General features: G+C 55.4%; 1 protein-coding gene across 4 annotated transcripts in view; it reads right to left on the reverse strand.

The window, feature by feature from the left end:
• The window catches only part of HIVEP3 (HIVEP zinc finger 3), a 354592-nt gene that overhangs the window by 133653 nt on the left and 208520 nt on the right, over positions 1 to 12419 (reverse strand). For 3 of the 4 annotated variants that reach the window (XM_077189804.1, XM_077189805.1, XM_077189803.1), the window contains one exon: positions 8398 to 8490. The exons of the other annotated variant lie outside the window; for it this stretch is intronic. The gene's annotated coding sequence lies outside the window, so the exon portion shown is untranslated. The remainder of the gene's footprint in view (positions 1 to 8397; positions 8491 to 12419) is intronic. 4 annotated transcript variants of the gene reach the window in all.

A 12419-nucleotide genomic window follows, 5' to 3' on the forward strand; every position in this document is an offset into this window, starting at 1 on the left:
GAAGGAAATACCTCAGCACCACCACGGGCAAGATGGTGGGAGGTAATGAAACACCCAGCCCCACGTTCCCTGCAGCCCAGAGCAGCCTCACGTTTGCTGGAGGCACCTCCAGCTCTATTTTTGCCCCTGGTTCCAGGCTGACCTTGCCCTGCCCCGTTTTGTTCCACAGACAAACACTCCCCACCTCCAGGGCGAAGGCATCTTCCTCTCAAGCACAGCCCAAACCTCATCTGCCTCTCCAAATTCAGCAGGTTTGCAGTGGGCTCTCAAAAACGCCCCAAAAAATCTCTGTCCTGCCCCTCCATGCCCCTCCTCCCTGCTCACAGCAGCTGGAGGCCAAGAGGCCTCAAATCCGAGTAATTTGTGCACAAGGAATTCAAGAATCGCTGAACTCAGTGTGGCTGGAGGGTCCCAGGGGCGCTGATCAGATTTACAGCCCTGGGACAAAAGGGACAAATCCAATTTCCAGCCCAGCTCCTGATTTACAGGTGATGGGACCATTCCAGGGCTTTCCAAGAGCATCCATGGGAATCCATCCACATGGATTTTGGGAATATTTCTTATTTTAAATTTCTACTAGATTCATTGCAGCCCCATCTTTTTCTATAGCTTTAATTCATAATACTATCACTTTAATTTATAAATTTATACTTTATATAAATATATAAATTATTTAAAAATCATATATTATAAATTTTCTATATTAAAATTTATAATATATAAATTTATTATATATAAAAATTATAAATACATAATTTATTATATATAAAAATTATAAATATATAAATAAATTATATATAAAATATATAAATTTATCACTTTAATTTATAAATTTATAGTAAATATACACATATTTCTATGTAATATATTGAAAATTATTCTGTCCATTTACAAATATTTCTATATAATATATAAATTTATTCAGTAAATATATAAATATTTATACATAATATAAAAATTTATTCAGTAAATTTACAAATATTTTTATATCATATATAAAAATTATTCAGTAAACATAAAAGTATTTTTATATAATATATAAATATATAAATTTATTCTTTTATATATATATATATATATATATATATATATATATATATATATATTCTTATATAAATATATAATTATATTCTTATTTATTATTGTCCCCAGAAAGGGAACAAACCCCAAAACCCTTGAATAAAGGGAACACAGGAAGCCCGTGGGCAGCATTTGAAGAGTCAGCAATGCCTCATGGAAAGCTCTGAGGCAAATCCCTGGCAGTGCCAAAGCCTCAGCTCTGTCCTGGTCTCACTCCATGCATCCCTTGGGATCCAGCAGGGAATGGATCCCAAAAAATGCATCCCAATCCTATCCCATCCTTTCTATCCCACCCTTTTCCCTGGGAATCTCCCATTGCTTGAGGCAGGAGGAACCAGGCACAAATCCAGGCCTCAGGGGGTTCTTCCTGAACCCCTTGGAAGCTCCTCAGAGTTTCCCTCAGAGTTTCCCAATTTCCACTGCAAATCCCTCACTGCCAAAGTGACAACCACTCCATCACCTGCAGCAGGTGGATCCCATTCCAAATCCAGCAAAATGCATCCTAAACCTGCAAAATCCACCCTCAACCAGCAAAATGCATCCCAAATCCAGCAAAAAGCATCCTAAATGAGCAAAATCCACCCTAAACCAGCAAAATGCTGCCCAAAACCCGCGAAATGCATCCTAAACCAGCAAAATCCACCCTCAACCAGCAAAATGCATCCCAAATCCAGCAAAATGGATCCTAAACCAGCAAAATCTACCCTAAACCAGCAAAATGCATCCTAAACCAGCAAAATCTACCCTAAACCAGCAAAATGCATCCTAAACCAGCAAAATCCACCCTAAACCAGCAAAATGCATCCTAAATGAGCAAAATGCATCCTAAACCAGCAAAATCCACCCTCAACCAGCAAAATGCATCCCAAAACCTGCAAAATGCATCCTAAAGCACCAAAATCCACCCTAAACCAGCAAAATGCATCCCAAATCCAGCAAAATGCGTCCTAAATGAGCAAAACCCACCCTAAACCAGCAAAATGCATCCCAAACCAGCAAAATCCACCCTAAACCAGCAAAAATGCATCCAAAACCTGCAAAATGCATCCTAAATGAGCAAAATCCACCCTAAACCAACAAAATGCATCCTAAACAAGCGAAATCCACCCTAAACCAGCAAAATGCATCCCCAAACCTGCAAAATGCATCCTAAAGCACCAAAAGCAGAGAATTGCTTTTATTTGCAGAAGTTAATTTACAACAAGGAAACTCGTAGCTGGCTCGCCAGGCTCATTCCCAAAATCTGTCATTAATTTTATGGATGTGCTTCAGCAAAATGCAGCTTTTGCTGCGAGGTAAATAAATCCCACAGCTGAGGGTGAAGGAGGCCGGTCCTGCAAGGCCTGGGGCAGGAATTCTTCCCAATTCCCCTGGAAATGACAATAAACAGGCACAGAGCTGCTGTTAGTGTGGATTTGTGCCTTTTGGGTGAGGGAACCCTTCAGGAGAAAGGGTTCAGAGCCTTCAGAACTGCCCCAGACTGCAAGGCAAGATGGATTCTATTCTGTTTGCCATCTGTGTGGCAAATTTGTGAGGTGGGCAGTTTTCCTTATCTCTTCCACACCCACTCCTCCTGCTGATAACAGCTATGGAATGTCCCTGCATGGCTGATAAGAACTACAGCATCCCATTGGCAGATGGGAGCCCAGAGGGAGGAGCCAAGCATTCCTACCCGGATAGAATCTGGAGATTCTGGAACACCAGCACGGCTTCTGCACTGCATTGCCCAGAGGAACAGCAGCTGCCTCTTGCCCTGGATCTGCAGAGGCAGAGACTGCACCTTTCTCCAGGATCCCTGCTCCAGCAGAACCAGCCCTGGCACTGCAGGAGGGCTGAGCCACAATTCCAATGGTTCTGCTGCCACCAGCCTGACCCACAGGGTGTCAGGCTGGGTTCTGACTCTGGCACTGTTGCTTTAGTTCACTGCATTCTTTATTTTATCCTTTTGTTTTCTTCCTTTCCCTATTAAAGAACTGTTATTTCCTGCTCCCATATTTTTTGCCTGAGAGCCCCTTAATTTAAAATTTACAGCAATTCAGAGGGATGGGGAGGGTTTGCATTCTCCATTTCAGGGGAGGCTCCTGCCTTCCTCAGCAGACTCCTGGCTTTCCAAACCGAGACAAGAACCCTTGCCTGGGCAAGGCAAAGTTGGGGTTCAGCCCTGGAGAAGTTGGGGTTCATTCCCTGGATTCAGGGAATCACTGAAATCCCTTCAGCCCAAGCTTGCTGGGAAAAGGGCCAGGCTCAGTTTTATGGGATTCCTCTGGGGTTTCCCCTCTGAACTGCAGCACCAAGAGAGGGCTCAGCAAAGCCCTGAATGTGTGGGTGCATCAGATTTGGGAGAGACTCAAATGCCAGGTCTGAATTCAGCTGTTTTCTGACAGCCTGAAATCTGTGGGATTCCTGGAGAGCCAGAGCAAAGGAACTGAAACCCCACAGGCTGCTAACTCTTCAACAAGCAGGTGACCCTCCAAAGTCCAGGAGTGATGGATGGGCTGAAAGACAATTCAGGACCTGGAGACTGAGGAGCTGCTGAAGCTGAAAACCTCATTAGCACAAGGAAGGGTTTAATGAGGTTTTGCCCAGTTCTGAAGTTGCTCTGCTCTGATTTTGGGCCCAAAACACTCCTGGGATGGTGCCTGGCTTCAAGGCAGAGAGCAGCAAGCAGCCCTTGCTTACAGCAAGTCCATTTTGGGAAGGTAGGAAAACCTGATCTCATGTTTTCCCCTCACTTATCCCAGCTCAAAAGTTGCCAAGCACTTCCCAGAAGGAAGGAAAGCGTCCCCAAACTGCAATTTTTCCGTCCAACTGGAAACAAACAACAACAATTAAAAAAAAATGGTTACAAAAATACCACCGAGGTCTCGAATGGGTTGGTTCCTGTTCCTCTGCGGGAAGAGCTGCTCAGGTTTCCTCTGTAAACAGCCGGGGATGGCTGTGCCCGTCCCTCCCGGCTCTGCGGGGCTCATTCCTCACCTGCTGCACCTGCAGGCCCTGCTCAGCTCCTCTGAAAACTCCAAAAAGTGGGGAATGCACAAAAACCAGCGCTGCAGGGGCTTCTGACAGCCTGGGCTTCCCAGCGAGGAGAGGCTGGGCTTGGCTCGAGGCTTTGCAGAGAGAATGAGGCAGCGTGGAGCCCAAAGGTGATTTATGGCCACATCCACTCTCCCCAAATGTTTTCTGAGTGCCTGAACCCCCCCAGCCCCCTCGGCACGGACACACAAAGCGCCCTTTGATGCTCGTTAGGAGCTTCACCTTCTGCAGGCTCGTAATTAGAGCCGGGCAGGATGAAAATCGCCTTTATTTGGGATTCCTGCCCCGATTGCGGGGAGCGGGATCGCAGCAGAGTGCCCTGGGAAAGCCCAAAATTTCTGGAATTCCAGCCAGGGCACAGCGGGAGCACAAAGAGCCTCCGTCCTCTTGCAAGGTGGTCTCAGCTCAGCGAGGAACGGCCCCGGATTAACGAGCCCGAGGTGGGAAGGGAGAGCTCAGCAAATGGAACGGGCAGGCTGGAAAACAGAATAAACATTTCCCTGCATCCCAAGCAGCCCCGCAGATCCCAGCAGAGCCATAAAACCCCCTAACAAGCAGCCTTTCTAAAGGCACGGACAATGAACGGCGCTGAATGTATATTTGAAATAAATCGCTCTCCTTCCCAGAGGGTAATTTTCCTTTTTCCCTCCCGTTTGACCCTCCCCTTGCCAAGAAACCCAAGGCTTTGAGGCGCTCTAGAGGCTGCTCAGGCACTTTCGCTGCTCAACACGTGCGGCCAGAAGTTGTGACAGCAGAGCTGGAGGCAGCAGGAGCGGGGGGGCCGCAGGAAGGCGGAGGAAAATCAACTTTGCTGAGGCAGGAGCAGCTGGACGGGGCCCTGGGGCTGTGCCAGTGACGCGCAGGGAGTTCCCCGGAGCCCCTCATCACCCGATGCCCAGCACGGCCGCGGTGATTTCCCTGCAGGACACCGTGCCCCGCTCCCCCCGGCCTCCCGGGAACGCTCCCAGGGCAGCGCTGCCCCGGCCCCGCAGCCCGGGCGAGGTTTCTCAACAGCGCTTCTGTTGTTGGCTTCGGCAGAAATGTTATTTTCGGGAGCGCCGCTGCCGGGACTCACCCGCGGCTCCCCGGAGTGGTTTCCCCACATCCGATCACGCTGCCCCGAACACTGAGCCATTCTCCTGAGCCGTGTTTTCCAAGCGAGAACTCCAAACATTTGGGATTTCGCTGCCCCCTCCCAGCCCAGCCCGGCTGGGAACAGCCCGGCCAGCAGAACCCGAGCGGCGCTGGGTCTGCTCTGCCCGCCTGTCCCACCCTGGGGCAGCCCCTGGGCAGGGCAGGGGGCACAGGAACCTTCTCCTGAAACCAGACAGGGGGCACAGGAACCTTCTCCTGAAACCAGGCAGGGGGCACAGGAACCTTCTGACCCCTTCTCCTGACACTGGGCAGCTCAGGGAACACAGGAACCTTCTGCCCTCCTCTCCTGACACTGGGCAGAGCACAGGGCACAGGAACCTTCTGCCCTCCTCTCCCACCCCTGGGGCAGCCCCTGGGCAGCTCAGGGGACACAGGAACCTTCTGAGGGTGCCTCGTTGCCGAGCTCAAAGCGCAGGGAAGGAGCTGCACAAGGGATGGAGGAGGGCCAGCACAGGGAAGGGAGAAGTGCCCGTGGTGGATGAGGATGAAAATGGTCACTCACAGGGAGTGAATCCCCTTCCTTCTGCTGCAGGAACCTCCCCAGGCTCCTCAGAGGATTTCTGAGGGGCTGCACAGCACTTGTGCCCCAGAGGACACAGCCCCAGCCCCGCTGCAGCAGTTTGCTGCCAGCACACTCATTCATTAATCACTCAGTAACTCCTGCAAGTTTTTGGGTTTTTTTCTCTGTTGCACAGTTCACACAGGCCCTCTACAGATTTGGGGTTTTCCTTCCTTAGCAAGGACTGCAGAGAAACCTTCCCCAGCCCCAGGGCAAACCCTGGGGCAGAATTATCGGGAATCAGCTCAGAACAGCCCAGCTCAACCCCCCTGTCCCCTCAGGGTCTCTGCACCCTCCCCTGAAGGGATGAAAGGAATTTCCTATTTCCAGCACCCTGCAGCTAAGGAGGGCACGGCAGAAGGGAGTGAGGAGGACACTGTGACATTTTGGAGCCTTTTGACACCCCAGAGCCGAGTGAGAATCGCAGCATCCCACCGACCCCACCTGCTCTGGCTGAGGAAACGCTCTCTGCTGCCACCGGGAACGTTTTCCCACAAGAATCCACCGGAAAAGTCCCCGAAGCCCCGGGATTGTGAGGAAAACACGAGTCCTCACAAGCACAGACACCTTCCTGGAGGGTCACTGACGCCAAATAACCCGGGAGAGGGGGGAGCCGGGACAGAGGGACCGGCAGGACGGCCGGACAGCCAAACCTGTCCCCTCTGCCACACCTGGGGCAGCCCCTGGGCAGGGCAGGGGGCACAGAAACCTTCGGCCCCCCTCTGCCACACCTGGGGCAACCCCTGGGCAGGCCAGGGGACACATTTTCCCACAAGAATCCACAGGAAAAGTCTCCAAAGCCCCGGGATTGTGAGGAAAACACGAATCCCCACAAGCACAGACACCTTCCTGGAGGGTCACTGACGCCAAATAACCCGGGAGAGGTGGGAGCCGGGACAGAGGGACCGGCAGGACGGCCGGACAGCCAAACCTTCTATCCCCTCTCCCGCACCTGGGGCAGCCCCTGGGCAGCTCGGGGGGCACAGAAACCTTCGGCCCCCCTCTGCCACACCTGGGGCAGCCCCTGGGCAGGGCAGGGGACACATTTTCCCACAAGAATCCACAGGAAAAGTCCCAAAACCCCGGGATTGTGAGAAAAACACGAGTCCCCACAAGCACAGACACCTTCCTGGAGGGTCACTGACGCCAAATAAAGCGGGAGAGGGGGGAGCCGGGACAGAGGGACCGGCAGGACGGCCGGACAGCCAAACCTTCTGTCCCCTCTCCCGCACCTGGGGCAGCCCCTGGGCAGGGCAGGGGGCACAGAAACCTTCGGCCCCTCTCTGCCACACTTGGGCAGCCCCTGGGCAGCTCGGGGGGTACAGAAACCTTCGGCCCCCCTCTGCCACACCTGGGGCAACCCCTGGGCAGGCCAGGGGACACATTTTCCCACAAGAATCCACAGGAAAAGTCTCCAAAGCCCCGGGATTGTGAGGAAAACACGAATCCCCACAAGCACAGACACCTTCCTGGAGGGTCACTGACGCCAAATAACCCGGGAGAGGTGGGAGCCGGGACAGAGGGACCGGCAGGACGGCCAGACAGCCAAGGTGAAACCTGGCTCCGTGCCCTGACAGGAACAATCCTTCAGCGCCGGGGAAACTCAAAGCCTGGGAGCTGCAGGTGATCCCCGGGCAGCGGAGCAGGGCTTGGATTGTATTGCTCACGCCATAAATCACCGTGTCAGCTGCCCCGGCCGCTTCCCCGAGCCAGCCTGGAGCTGGCTGCAAGTGCCAGACCCTCTCAGCACGGCCGGGGAGCTCAGGAACGAGCAGGGGCAGAAGCAAAAGCACACACGACGCCTTTTTCCGGAATAACAATGCCCGCATTTGCATAGAGCAGCTCAGCCCGGGAGGCACCGATCGCACCTCCGGGCGCATCAAAGGCGTTATTAATTTCCATCGAGGGGAATTAAGGAGCTTAACTCGTTAGCACTCATTTACTCAGCCTTAATGCATTTTTCAAGCTGCCTCATTTTTTCTGCTGATGAGCAGGTGCTAATCAAGGAACGCTTAAAAGGGATAAAAACTCCCCGCGGGTCAAGCCCGGGGACAGCAGGTCCAGCCCCTGGCTTGGGGACATCCGAGCTCCTGCTTGGCAGGAGCCCCGCAGGGGTTTCGCTGGCACGGCTCCTGTCGCACATCACGTGTGGCCCCAGAACAACCCCTCGGCTCCCCGCTCGCTTTCCTGTGCGAGTGATAAGGAGGAAATCCGTCCCAGACAGGCAGACAGCTCAGCCCCAGCGCTCAGGCTCCTCATTAGGAGGAAAATTCAGAGCCCGAGCTTGTGGCGGTGCCAGCGCAGCCCCCGGAGGTGCTCAAGAGCCACAACCCCCTCGGGGTGTCCAACAACGCTGTGCCCGGGAGGGGGAAAAAAAGAAAAAAATGAAAATCAGCGACACCCAGCTCCGGGTTACCCGGTGCCCTGAGCTCAGCGGCGGTGCCCTTGTGGCACCCGAGCCCCGCGGTGCCCGGGCACGGCTGGCACGGGATGGAGCAGCGGCAGAGCCGCGCTGCGGGCGCGCACCCGACCCGCTCCGAGCCGGGCCCGGGGGACGCGCTCGGCGTTACCTGCACTCGCCCCCCGCGCCGCGGCCGCGGCTCTCCCATGGCTCTGCCGGCGCCAGGCTGGACCCCGCGGCTCCAGGGGGATCTTCTGCCGCGCTGCAATAGAAAAGGTTGGTTTAAAGCTCCTTATTTGGGCAGTGATGTCAAGGGAAGTCGCTCGGGCAGCGCCTCCCCCTTTTTCCATTCACTCCACATTGTTTCCTGTTGTCAAGCGGCGGCTGGGGCTCCGCGCGGCCGCGGGATCCTCCGGCCACGGGATCCTCTGAAAACAGGGATCCTCTGAAAACAGGGATCCTCTGAAAACAGGGATCCTCTGGATACAGGGATCCTCTGAAAACAGGGATCCTCTGAAAACGGGGATCCTCTGGACACGGGATCCTCTGGATACAGGGATCCTTTAGACACAGAGATCCTCTGGACACGGGATCTGCTGGACGCAGGGATCCTCCAGTCCTGGGGACAGTCCAGCTCCAGTGATCCTGCAGCCCCAGGGATCCTCCAGCCCTGGGGCTCCTCCAGCCCTGGGGCTCCTCCAGCAGCCGGATCCTCCGGCCAGGGTGACCCTGCAGCTCTGGGGACCCCCGAGCCCCGGGAATCCTCCATCCCCGGGATGCTCCGGCCGCTGCCCCGCCCGGGGCCGAGCTGGGCGGGCCGGACACGGTTCCGAGCTCCCCCCGCTCTCCGCAGCCTTTCCCATCGCCCGAGCCGTGCTTCCCACCCCTCCTTGCCTGCAGGGGCCGGGGGGAGCCGGGGGTCCCGGCGGCCGAGGCAGCGCTGCGGGCCCGGCGCTGAGCGCGGCTCGCCCGCCGCCTCCCTGCCCCCTCCCTTCCTTCTCCATCCCTCCCGCCGCCTTCCTCCCCCACATCCTCCTCCTCGTCCCTCCCCATCTGCCCCGGCTCCCGGCGCGCCCGCACCGGCGCTGCCCGCGGCACCGCATGGCGAGGGAGCCCCTCTGCTCCCCTTTCCGCTCCTTTCCGCTCCTCTCCGCTCGTCTCCGCTCCCCTCTGCTCCCCTCCGCTCCTCTCTGCTCCTCTCCGCTCCCCTCTGCCCCTCTCCGCTCCTCTCCGCCCCGCTCCGCTCCCCTCCCGCAGCCGGAGCCCTTCCCTCGGGATGCGGCGTTGGGAACGGGGCAGCCCCGCCCGAGGGCACCGGGAACCTCTCCCGGAGCATCCCCGCGGCTGCGGGACGGACGGCGGGGACAGCGGGGACAGCCAGAGACAGCCGGGACAGTGGGGACAGCGGGGACAGCCCGGACACTGGGGACAGCCAGGGGCAGTGGGGACACTGAGGACAGTGGTGACACTGAAGACAGTGAGGACAGTGAGGACACTGGGGAAAGCGGGGACAGCGGGGACAGCCCGGACACGGGGACACTGGGGACAACCGGGACACCGGGGACACTGGAGACACCAGGGACAGTGGGGACAGCCTGGACACTGGGGACAGCCAGGGACAGCTGGGGACAGCCTGGACACTGGGGACAGCCAGGACAGTGGGGAAAACAGGGACAACCACGACGACACTGGGGACAGCCACAGCCAGGGACAGTGGGGACAGCCAGGACAACCCGGTCCCACCAAGGTTTCCAGCGCAGGAAGCTCTGGGTCCCCAGGGGTGGCACTGGGTGAGATTTGAGGTCCCTTCCAACCCAAACCATTCCAGGATTCTGTGATCACTCCCATACAAAGGGAAGCCAAAGAGATTCCCTGGCAATTCCCATGCCGGGTCCCAGCTCTGGGCAGCCCAAGCTGAGCTCTGAGGACAGAGCCAGACACCCCTGGGTGCTGCAGGCAGCTGGGAAGAGGCAGCCTGGGGTGTTTTTAGGAGAAAGCAGAAGCACAGCCCTGCAGCCAGGCTGTGTTCACATTTCAATGCCATCTGCTTACTCAGCACAACGCTCCTGTTCCTCTGCCCGCGGTCACTGAAGCCCTGCTGGACCTGGGGAAATGGAGAGCTCGGGGCAGGATTGTTGTGCTCAGCCCCTCAGGAGGTGTTTGAGATCTGCCTGCTGCTCTGCTCAAACATTCCCTGGTGGAAGCAGCTGCACCCCAGAGCTGGCACATCCCAGCTCCCCTGCACTGCTACACCAAAAATGTTTGAAAAGAGAAAAACAAACCATCAAAACAAACCATCACTGCCAGCCCAGGGGCTGCATTCCCATCTGACTCCAGCTCCATAGAGTCAGGGTTAAGTCAAAAAAAGCTGGTGTGAAGTCTCTGATGGAAAGAATGACAGCAAAAGAGGAACTCCCAGGATGTGCATTTTGGGGTGGGCACCCCAGAGCTCTCCCTTTGCTCAGCAATTTTGCTTTGCACGAGAATGAATGAATCTATCAAACACCAGCCTGGCTCGTCTCCAGCCATGCCCAGAGCCAACACCCCCCAAAGTGCCCCCTCAAATTGCTCTTGGTGCTAAACCCAAGGAAATGCCCCATAGCACATTTCCTACAAGCATTTCCTACAGGTTATTTCCTCACTAGCCCCGTTTCACACCCAATTTCAGCTGCTCTCCTTCCAGCCAGAAAGGAGAATCAGAGCCTGGGATAAAGAGGTTTTATTTGTTTCATGTTGCTCCCCTGCTGCTCTGCCCTGTCCTTGGTTGGTTGGTTTGGATTATTTCTGTGTTTGGGAGTTTTTTATCATTTTATGCTTGGATTGTTATCACTTTTTTCCTTGGATTTTTGGGGTCTGGAGTGGGCACCAGGAGAGCTGCAGAGGGACTGGGGCCAAGGATGGAGGGACAGGAGGCAGGGAATGGCTGCCAGTGGCAGAGGGCAGGGCTGGATGGGATCTTGGCAATTGGGAATTGTTCCCTGGCAGGGTGGGCAGGGGCTGGGCTGGAATTGCCAGAGCAGCTGGGGCTGCCCCTGGAGCCCTGGCAGTGCCCAAGGCCAGGCTGGACATTGGGGCTGGCAGCACCTGGCACAGTGGGAGGTGGCCCTGGGCTGCAATGAGCTGGCATTGAAGATCCCTTCCCACCCAAACCACTCTGGCATTCCCATTCCTCAATCCAGGATGGAAACCAGCACCAAAAACCATTGCAGCAAAGAGAAAGGCAAGGAAAGAATGATTTCCTGCATGGTTCCAGGTGCCCCCAGTGCCATTTGCCACAGGGGTTTGTAGCCTGGCAAGGCCTGGTTCGAGAGGTTTGGGCTCTGCCAGGGTGCCCAGAGCAGCTGTGGCTGCCCCTGGAGCCCTGGCAGTGCCCAAGGCCAGGTTTGGGACATTGGGACAGTGGGAGGTGGCCCTGGGGTGGCCCTGGATGGACTTTAAGGTGCTTCCAGCCCAAATATTCCATGACTCTGTGACTGCTGTGAATTCCTGGGACTGTGTCTCCCCAGGAGAGGCAGCTGATGGGAGCAGAGGTGCTGCAGCCTCTCCCTGGGTTCCTTTCCACATTTTCACAAGAGCTCCTCCCAGCCCCTTCTCAGCTCATCTCCATCTGCCCAAAGATAAATAAAAAAAGGAAGGAAGAGCGTGGATGTGTCAGGAGGAGCTGATCTGTGTGCCTGGGCTGCCAAAATCCCAGCGTGGGGAGCTGCTGAGGGCCATGGGGGCTCTTACACAACCCCTGAGGTGTCACCGCCTTGGGGACATGGAGTGGAGCAGAGATTTCATTGCTGGCTGCTCCTGCTTCTCACTGGGGGTCCCTGTGGCTCTCTCCATGCTCTGGAGCTGTATTTCATTGATTCCACGTCCACACAAATATCTGAGTCATTAAGGTTAGAAAACATCTCCCAAATGATCAAATCAACCACTAACCCAGCACTGCAGGCCCACCACTAAACCCTGTCCCCAGGTGCCACATCCCCATGTTTCTTGAGCACTTCCAGATGACTCCAATGGGCAGAGCATTCCAGTGCTTGACCATCCTGTTAGGAAATCAATTTTCCCCTGATATCAACCTTAAACCTCTCCTGCTGCAGCCTGGGCTGGTTGCTCCTGTCTCAGCAGAGCTGGGAGTGCCGAGCTCCAGCTGGGACCTGACCCCAGCTCCAGGGCTGAGCAGCTCCCATGGCACCTCCC

Source organism: Agelaius phoeniceus, chromosome 22 (assembly GCF_051311805.1).
Source record: "Agelaius phoeniceus isolate bAgePho1 chromosome 22, bAgePho1.hap1, whole genome shotgun sequence".
Lineage (NCBI taxonomy): Eukaryota > Metazoa > Chordata > Aves > Passeriformes > Icteridae > Agelaius > Agelaius phoeniceus.